This window comes from Equus przewalskii, chromosome 4 (genome assembly GCF_037783145.1).
Source record: "Equus przewalskii isolate Varuska chromosome 4, EquPr2, whole genome shotgun sequence".
Classification (NCBI taxonomy): domain Eukaryota; kingdom Metazoa; phylum Chordata; class Mammalia; order Perissodactyla; family Equidae; genus Equus; species Equus przewalskii.
This window is the reverse complement of record NC_091834.1, coordinates 33,440,213-33,449,801: the sequence shown is the minus strand read 5'-3', so window position 1 is coordinate 33,449,801 and position 9,589 is coordinate 33,440,213. Positions and strand designations below refer to the sequence as shown.

Sequence of the window (9,589 nt, the reverse complement as noted above, 5' to 3'; positions counted from 1 at the left end):
CTGGCCTACTATGTGATCAACCCTGGAGAATGTTCCATGTGCATTTGAAAACAATGTGTATTCTGTAGTTTTTGGATGGAATGTTCTATATATACCTACTAAGTCCGTCTGGTCTAAGGTGTCATTTAAAGCCAATGTTTTCTTATTGATCCTCCGTTTGGATGATCTATCCATTGGTGAAAGTAGAGTGCTAAACTCCCCTACTATTATTGTGTTACTGTCTATTTCCCCTTTTATGTCTGTTAATAATTGCTTTGTATATTTAGGTGCTCCTATATGGGGTGCATAAATATTTACAAGTGTTATATCCTCTTCTTCGATTTTTCCCTTTATCATTATGTAGGGCCCTGCCTTGTCTCTTGCTACAGTTTTTGTTTTAAAGTCTATTTTGTCTGATATAAGTATTGCTACCCTTACTTTCTTTTCTTTGCCATTTGCATGGAGCAATTTTTTTCACCCATCCAGTTTGTGAGTGTCTTTAGGTCTGAAATGTGTCTCATGTATCAACATATATACGGGTCTTGTTTGTTTATCCAGTTGGCCACCCTATGCCTTTTCATTGGAGCATTTATCCCACTAACATTTAAAGTAGCTATTGATAATTATGTACTTATTCCCATTTTGTTACCTTTTTTTCTGGGTGTTTTAGTAGTTCTTCTCTATTCCTTTCTTTTTCTCTTGCTCTTTTCTCTTGTGGTTTGATAGACTTCTTTCCTCTTACTTATTTGTTTATATATTATAGGTTTCTGGTTTGTGATTACCATGAGTTTCATATATAATAACGTACATCTATAGCTATCTGTGTTAAGTTGATGGTCTCTTTAGTTTAACCCCTTTCTAAAAGCTCTACTCTTTTACTCCTCTCCTCCCACATTTTAAGTTTTTGATACCATCTCTCATTTTGTGTGTGTCTGTCCATTACCCTTTTATCAGTGAAATAGGTAATTTTAGTACTTTTGTCTTTTAACCTTCATATTGTTATAGATGGTTGATCTGCTACCTTTACTGTATTTTTGCCTTTACCAGTGGTTTTATTGCCTTTTTTTTTTTTTTGGATGATTTTATTATCCCTATTTGTGGTCTTCTCTTTCCCACTTAAATAAGTCCCTTCAGTATTTCTTGTAGAACTGGATTTTTGGTGATAAACTCCTGTAACTTTTGCTTGCCTGGGAAACTCTTTATTTCTCCTTCCGTTCTGAATCATAACCTTGCTGGATAGAGTCTTCTTGGCTGTAGTTTTTTTCCTTTCAGCACTTTAAATAAGTTGTGCCACTCTCTTCTAGCCTATAGGGTTTTGACTGAGAAGTCTGCTGATAGCCTTATGGGCTTTGCTTTGTATGTCAGTTGTTGCCTTTCTTTTCCAGCTTTTAGGATTCTCTCTTTATCTTTAATTTTGGACATTTTAATTATAATATGTGTTGGTGTGGGCCTCTTCGGGTCTATCTTTTTTGATGCTCTCTGTGCTTCCTGTATTTGTATGTCGGTTTCCTTTCTTAGGTTTGGAAAGTTTTCAGCTATTATCTCTTCAAATAGATTCTCTGCCCCTTTATCTCTCTCTTCTCCTTCTGGGACACCTTTAATATGAATGTTAGTGCACTTGACATTGCCCCAGACTTCCCTTAGAGTGTTCTCATTCTTTTAAATTCTTTTTCCTTTTATCTGTTCAGCTTGGTGACTTCCTCTACTCTTTCACCGAGCTCATTGATCCATTCTTCTGTATCACCTACTCTGGTATTGAGTCCCTCCACTGAAATTTTCATTTCCAGTATTATATTTTTCATTTCTGATTGGTTCTTTTTTATATTTTCCAATTCTTTGTTGACATTCTCACTGTGTTTATCCAGTCTTCTCCCAATATTTGTGAGTATCCTTATGAGTTTTTGTTTGAACTCTTTGTCAGGTAGATTGCTTGTCTGTTTCATTTAGTTCTTTTTCTGGGATTTTGTCCTGTTCCTTTGCTTGGAACCTATTCCTTTGCCTCCTTGTTTGCCTCTTTCTCTGTGCTTATATTTATGTAGTAGCAGAGTCAGCTATGTCTCCTGTTTCTTTAGAAGTGGCCTTATGTAAGAGATACCTTTTGAGGCCCAGCAGTGTGCTTCCCTCTTGTCACCAGTCCAAATGTTCCAGGAGTGACCTCTGTTTGGGCTATTTGTGTCCTTCTGCTGATGCAGCTCTTAGTGCAAGTACCCAGGGAGTGTAGGCTTTCCACCCCCTGGCTGGCTGTTTGTAAATTGGGTTTGGAGAGCCCCAGCACCATTGGCTATAAGGTCTAAAAGCACATTTTTGTTGCGGTTTTCCTGTTAAATGAGTAGGCACCCAGTGTAGCTGGTTGCTAGGCTCAGGGCTTACAGGTGCTGTAGGCCTCAGGCCTAAAAGGTTGTTGTCAGCTCTCTCAGGATTGCAGCTGAGTGGGGCTGGCCCCAGGCACAGGGGGCACCAATTGTTTCAGGCTTTGACAGGTGGGGCCGATCCCTTTTGTGGCTGTTTGTGAAGCACAGGTCTTCTGCCACTGAAAAGTCCCACCCCTCACAGGTCCACATACACCATCAACACAGTCCTGGTCCATGCACACTTCACAATCCCCTAGAACATAACTAGTCACCCACTGCAGAGGCCTCCACCTCTCCATTAATGCCCCCTTCAGTTCACCTGTCCTTCACACAGACATTGCCCCACAGAGGCAGACACACTTGTCTGCCTGTAGAGAATCTAGGCATTCAGTCTACGCAGGCTGAAAAGTTTCCCAAGAGCTTGCTGTTTGCAGGGCCAGTCCCTAGGGCAGGCTGCCTGCCCTGGCTGAATTGGATTAAGTCTGCACTCTAGTGGGTGTGGCAGACTCCTGGGCTAACAGGCCAGGGGAAGAACTCCAATGGCGTCTGTGTCGGCATGCCTGTACTAGGTCACAACAATGGCCAAAACCAATGTCTCAGTCTCCAGAGAGGTCTCATCTTTCACCAAGATGCACCCAGAGCCTATCAGGTGAGTCTCTTTTCACTAAAGGACTGTGCACTTTTATTTCTGATGATTTTAGGTTGCTATCTGAGACAGCTGAATTGGTGAAAGGGCCCTTTAAGAACTGGCTTTATTCCACTTATGTCTATAGCTTTCCTGGGGGTATTCCCCATTGCAGTCAGTAGCCAGTAAAGCCAGATAGTATGACACTTTTCTCAGTTGTGCTAAATCTGAAGGATGCTTATAGCAGTAACATGACCCCACCCAGGTCCCCACCTCTTCAGGGAGAGCTGTGTACTTTAGGGTTGCTTTCACCTTGCTGACTGTGAAGCTCCACCACACATGAAGGTGGCTTTTTTCTCTCCAGAAGGAATTTTTGCCTCTTCCACCTCAGTTAGGACTGTCCCTTGTTGTGGGGCTTCTTTTAATCCAGTTTTCAGTTCTCTCTCTGGGGTAATTTTTCCAAGAATAGTTGTAACCTGGTTGTGTTTGTGGGAAGAGTTGAGTTCAGAGTCCACCTATGCCGCCATCTTGACAAGATCTCTATATCTCAGTCTCTGTGGGGAAGTAAAAGCCCAAATTTGATAATTGCCAATTAGCAAACACAGATGGCAGTAATCGCATTGACCAGCCACAGTCCTCCAACATCCTCTAGCACTTTTCCACTAGCTCACCTCAGTGCTTAAAACCTCTCTTACGTTTTCTTTTAGGGGAGTTGAGTTCAATCCCTCTCTCCTAGTGCAATAGTTTTGAGTAAAGTCATCTTTGTCTGTTTAACTCCCTCTGGTACAATTTTTATTTGACAAACACCTCCTCTAGGTAATAAGCCATGATCTCAGAACTTGGATCTACTCACCTAGATAACTAAGCAAATAAAAATGAGTGTGATAAGTGCAATGTTCACATTTACAAACGTGCTATAAGAAACAGTTAATGTGGGGGTTTCCTGGAGTAGGAGGGGCTTTAAGGAAGTTACACAGATTAGAAGACAAAGCTGAACCATGAAGAAAATATTTTTACCTAGTATACATTATATGAAGGGAGTTCCAGGCAGACAAAACAGCATGAATGACAATATGGAGACATGCAGTTCATAGTATGTTTGGGGAATAAGAGGTAAGAGTTGCTGCAACACAGTGTAAACACATTGTGTGAACCAAAAAGTGAGAGTTGGAGTGGCTAGAAAGACTCATTGCATACAGGTTATGAAAATGATTGTAAGTAATCCTAAGTAGTTTGGACCCTAGGAATTGGGAAGTGAATAGAAGTAGTATATCAAGAAGTGATTAGATGTTTTTGAATATTCCTCTGCCAGCGGTGTAAAGGTTGATGTGCTTGTCAAGTGGATCTCCAGTGGGACATGGGTGGGAGAAAGCCCTGATTTGCAGAATTTACAGATTTCCCTGGTGTAAATAATCCCACTATGGCTGATTGAAAGCTGCCACTGGTTTAATAACCAGATTTCAGAAATCCTGAATATTTAACAGTTGTGTTCTCACAAGCCAGTACAGATTGCTCTAGAATACCACTGGTGGCAGAAGAAGAGAACAGGCTTTATGTAGGTGAAATATATGAGGATACAGACTCATAAAGCAGCTGTGGGTATGGATAGGTGAGGACCCCTTCAAAGGACATTACAGCAGTAAACCTAATAGTGTATATCAGAAGCATTATTCACATTATAAAACAACCTTTTCTTTAAGGGTCCTTTAAATTGTCACCTATTTAAAGGTCAAATAATGTGTGTTAGAGGTCGACTAATATGTCCATAGTCACCTACTTTGTCAGTGGCAGAGCTTGGATTTGAACTCAGTCTGCCGGATTCCAGCATCCCATACATAGGATTTGGAGCTCAACTCAGGTTCATCTGGAAAAGGAACCCAATACGGTTGCTCTCATAATAAAGTAAAATAATATATATCCAAATCACCTAGGACAACACCTGACACCTATAAACATTTATGAAATTACAGCTACATTATTAATAATTACCATTATCCTTGTTTTACCACGATCATCACATTTAGTTGAATTTGTTAGGAGAGTGATGGAACAATAAATCAGGAGGTGCACATACAGAAAGCAATTTTCTATGCTTAAAAAGTTTACAAGGTGGGGAGAGTAGTGTATTTAAAATACTGTGGATTTTGAATTGTATTTCTTAATCTTTTTTCCTCCAAATATAAACTAAAGCTTATAAACAAATCAATGTGTCTTGGAATATAGGCTTCTTTTATATCATCACTGTGTGGGATAGGCTTGCCTGGTAATGATAAGCTCATCAAACATTCCTCCAGGTTAAAAGCTAAGATAATAGCCCTGTAAACAATTGAACATTATTCTTCCCGTTGTCCTGCTAAAATCAGAAGTAAAATTAAGTTTTGAGTTATGCTGGTAATGATTCATTACTCAAGTAACTGAAAACTCTTTTGTTTCCCATAGAATAATTCACAAAGGAGAAAGACACCAATGTCCAGCCCAGCTTTGACCACTGGAGATTATATAACCTGTTGTCCATGTCACACACCATTGGGTTTTGGCATCAGTGCAAAGAATTAGCTGCATCTCCAGTGAGATAAACCTTTTAATCTATATAGAGAGCGAGAATATTTTGGGCCACAGCTTTATAGGCTCTGGTGCTTTGGACCTACAAATAAATCACTCACAAGATAGAAAATTTGGCAGAAAATTTTGGACTCTAAAATAGCCTGCAAACTATTTAATTTTAAAAATTCAATAATTGCTATCAAACACATATGATGAAGATGAACGGATCTCCTGCAGTTTTCACAGTTTGGCACAGCAGAGAATACCTGAAAGACAAGGTCACCAGAGCTGGGACTGCGTTTATGCTTTTGAATCTACGTCTTTCATAAAGAAAATATCTTCACTCAGAATTGAAACATACACTGATAAAGAAGAATCAACATCTAATAAAGTATTGCTTCTGACTCTGAACAATTCATAGAAATGCTTAATGAAAATCAATGCCAAAAAATGCATGTCACATTACTTACTGCAGGAAAATTGCTTCATTATATAATTACATTCTTTTTTACATTCAGTATTTTTATTTAATGTTTATTATTATTTGTCACCTTGTTTCAGCCTTGGCATACACATTCTCACTGTGAAAGCAACCAGTGAGTTATTTGTTGTTATTTTGTTCTGATCATAAATATACATACTACAGCTTTTATAATAAAAATTATAACTACGTTTTGCATGTGAGCATGAAAAGGATGCTTGCAACCAAAGTGTGATGTTTCAAGGAAAAGTTTATTTAAATTCTGGCATAGAGGACAAGTTGAATTTCTTTTCTAGGCAAAGTCTCATGTAGAAAACTCAAATATTTGCCCTATCTCTGTTGTGAATTTTAATTCTGTGTAAAAGGAAAGGGGATTCACATTATGAGAGTTATGTGAAGTAGAATTTTATATGGCGTCTGTTTGGAATCTTTTTTCCCTTAACTACCCCAAATTGAAATTTTGCTCCCAATCAATGGACGTGAGTTGCCAACTGTTCTCACACACACCGGTATGACTCCTCAATCCACCTTCTGAATCTCATGTGCACCCTTATGGAGTGGCTTGTGATAAAGAAGTGTTTTAAGTTATAGCATATTAATAGAAAATTTGAGGTACAGTAAGGCCAACAGATCAAGAAAATGACTGCCATTGAAAACAGTAACAAACTATTACAATTCCCAAGGGGAGGAGCCATGCCAAGCCACAGGGGGCCACACAGGGAAGCACTGAGGGTCAGGTCCTTCAGGAGGCAGAAGGAGGGAGAGGAAATCTGGGTGAGGGTCTTTATTGTGGTGTCCTCAGGAAGGAACAGGTAAGGCAGGGTAAGCAGATTTAGGGTTGGCTAGTTTGAATAATTTCAATGGCCTCTGGGGCAAAGGGACTCTCTCTAGTTATCCAGTACCTGGCCCTTAGGGTCATTAGGGCAGGTGTGTAGTGGCCTGGAGTGTGAGAGCCCAATTGGTTGGGGAAGTGAACTCTGGATTGGCTGGTTTGTTTTTGAAAAATAGGTCCCTAGGAGGAGCACTCCTGCAAAGAAGGGGGGTGGGGTGATGCGGAAGGCAGGGTCCAAGGCAAAGTGATTCAGGTGTATTATGGGGTTCTCTAGAATGAGGAATGTCTGGCATATGCATGTGAGGCAGATATTAAACTACCAAACTTACAGAAGCTCCAACACTGTTTAATACAAGAGAGATGACTTACCAAAATATAGCCGAAGCAGTTTAACATGTGTAGTGGGTGCTATTGGTGGTCCACTCCAATTCCCTTCACAGAGCTGTTGAACCCACGGTACTGTGAGGAACTGCTGCTAAGGGCTCACAGCTTTCTCCTCTGGAGAACTGCCCTTAGCCGGTGGTTTTCAAACTTTAGTGTGTATCAGAATCACCTGGATAGCTTGTTAAGCCACAAATTGCTGGGCCCCGCCCCCAGAGTTTGTGATTCAGTAGGTCTGGGCTGAGGCCCAAGGGACAATCATTTTTAACGAATTCCCAGGTGATGCTGATCCTGCTGATCTGGGGACCGTGCGTTGAGAACAACTGTTCTAGACTGACACACGTCACCTCCCCCAGGGATTCCTGGGAGGTTTTACCCTCCAGAGTCAATGACTGACTGGTATGCAGTGTAAATGTCCCACCACCTTGTCTCAAATCAAGACAATTCTGGGGTGCTATCCATTCTCCAGAGATCCACACAAGATCAAGCTGTGGCTAGACTCTGACTGGTCCCAGATTTTTACCAAGGTTCTTCCCCTACCCGGTGCTACTCCCCTCACTTCCTTACCGATGTCTCCTTAGTAAACCACTTGAAGAATACACCTTACTCAGTTTTTGTTTAGGAAACCCAACCTAAGATAACATATTTTCACCAAAACTATGTTTTTTTATTACTGAAACTACATCTGAGAATTATTTTACCGTTTTGAAGTTTGTTTACCCTCAATATTCCTGTCGATCCTCAAACACAGCGACGGTTTTGAGAGTGGTCAGTAGTAGTCAAAATGCTCAGAAAGATAGGAAGTATAAATGATGAAACAAAATTACAGATAATTGGGGCTGTTTATTTGGAGCATAGAGGGCAAAACAGAAGATCCGTTAGTTATCCTTGTCAAGAGCATCCAGTATCTACTTACTGGTGGCATTGTTCTTACAAGGCAAGTGTAGAAAGAAATGACTCTGCCTTCTGGCACTTTACACTGTCAGGTTTGTCTGAAAAGACATTTACATGTTTTGAGGGGATGAATTCATGCAGTGAGTATCATGGACAATATTTTGATATCTAAACGAACTCCCCACAGCTGACTTGTTTCAATTAATGAACTGTAATTACATTATATGTGTGAATGAATAAATGAATTAATGTACATTTAATAATCTAAATATGTCAGATACTGGGCTAGCCACTTTCTCATACATCATTTAGTTAATCCTCATGATTAAGTTTTCAGAAAACACAAGAAATTCTGCGTACTTTATAAAAATAAAGTAAATAAACTTGAGAAAGAGTGCAAACCCATTTAGTATTGCTATTTTCCTATCACTAATATAATACTGTTAAGTGATTTTAATGAATCAATATATGATTGAAGAATAATTAATGTTATGCCTACCACTGATTTTGGCAAAACATTGCAGAATGTGAGACTACTTCGCCCTCACCCTATTGCAAGCTTTTGGACAGGACTTATCACATTTAGTTCTGACTCTGGAAGGAAAAACCGAAGTATTTTTGACTTGTACTTTCTTATCAGGGCCAGAAGATGTGATGGATGAGGTGGAATAGCATGAAAAACTTTGAGTAGCTGCTTCTTAAATTACTTTTGGGGACAATTGATGCAATGAATTTGTGCAATTCATGCATCAACCCAGGAACCTCTAAGGCTGTGATTTAAGAGTGATAGTTTGGTCTCATCTGACTGTTTATGATGCAACATGTTGTAGTCAAAAGAATCCAATATCATGTGTTTAAATTCTGGGATTTCTTATCTATTTTCTGTTTGATTTAAATCAAGTTATAATTGTTCTAGCTCTCAATTTCTTTATCTCTAAATTGGTGGTCATAATGCCCATCCTGATAGTATGGTTATGAAGATAAATAAAGTAATATATGTAAATTTCTATACACTATGGCCAAAATATCACAGGTTCACAATAAATATTAAGTTCTCCTGCTTTTAATTCTATCCATATCTCCTTTTTATCAAACATATCCTGTACTCCAGTCAAACCAAACCATAATCATCCATAACCAAATCGTGTGATATCTAGCCCTTATACCTCTTTACACCTCACGCTGGTCACCATATTTGTTTTTTTCTCTTTTTTTCCCCAGCCTTTATGAACTAGCTTCCCTGATTCTCTAAGGAAGTGTGCTTTATTCCTCCTATGAATATCCAAGGATACATCTCTCATGACATTTAGCCCATTTGCCATGTATTATTCTTACGCATACATTATTTCTTTGAAGTTATTGAGTGCAGTGTTTCATTCTACCTACAGTAGTTTCCCTTTATATGTCCTGGTTGAAATTATCACATGAAATAGCATGATAACTATACTAGTAGTTGTCTGCTTATTTTTCTGCCTCACACACTACCTCACAAGATCTTGGAA

The 9,589-nt window shown here is 39.4% G+C and overlaps 1 long non-coding RNA gene across 1 annotated transcript; it reads left to right on the top strand.

Moving 5' to 3' along the window:
* Window positions 1–2,674: 2,674 nt before the first annotated feature.
* Window positions 2,675–6,178, top strand: LOC139082788 (uncharacterized). The gene is made up of 2 exons (XR_011539028.1): window positions 2,675–2,979; window positions 5,395–6,178. It is a non-coding gene; the product is annotated as an uncharacterized lncRNA (long non-coding RNA).
* Window positions 6,179–9,589: the final 3,411 nt, after the last annotated feature.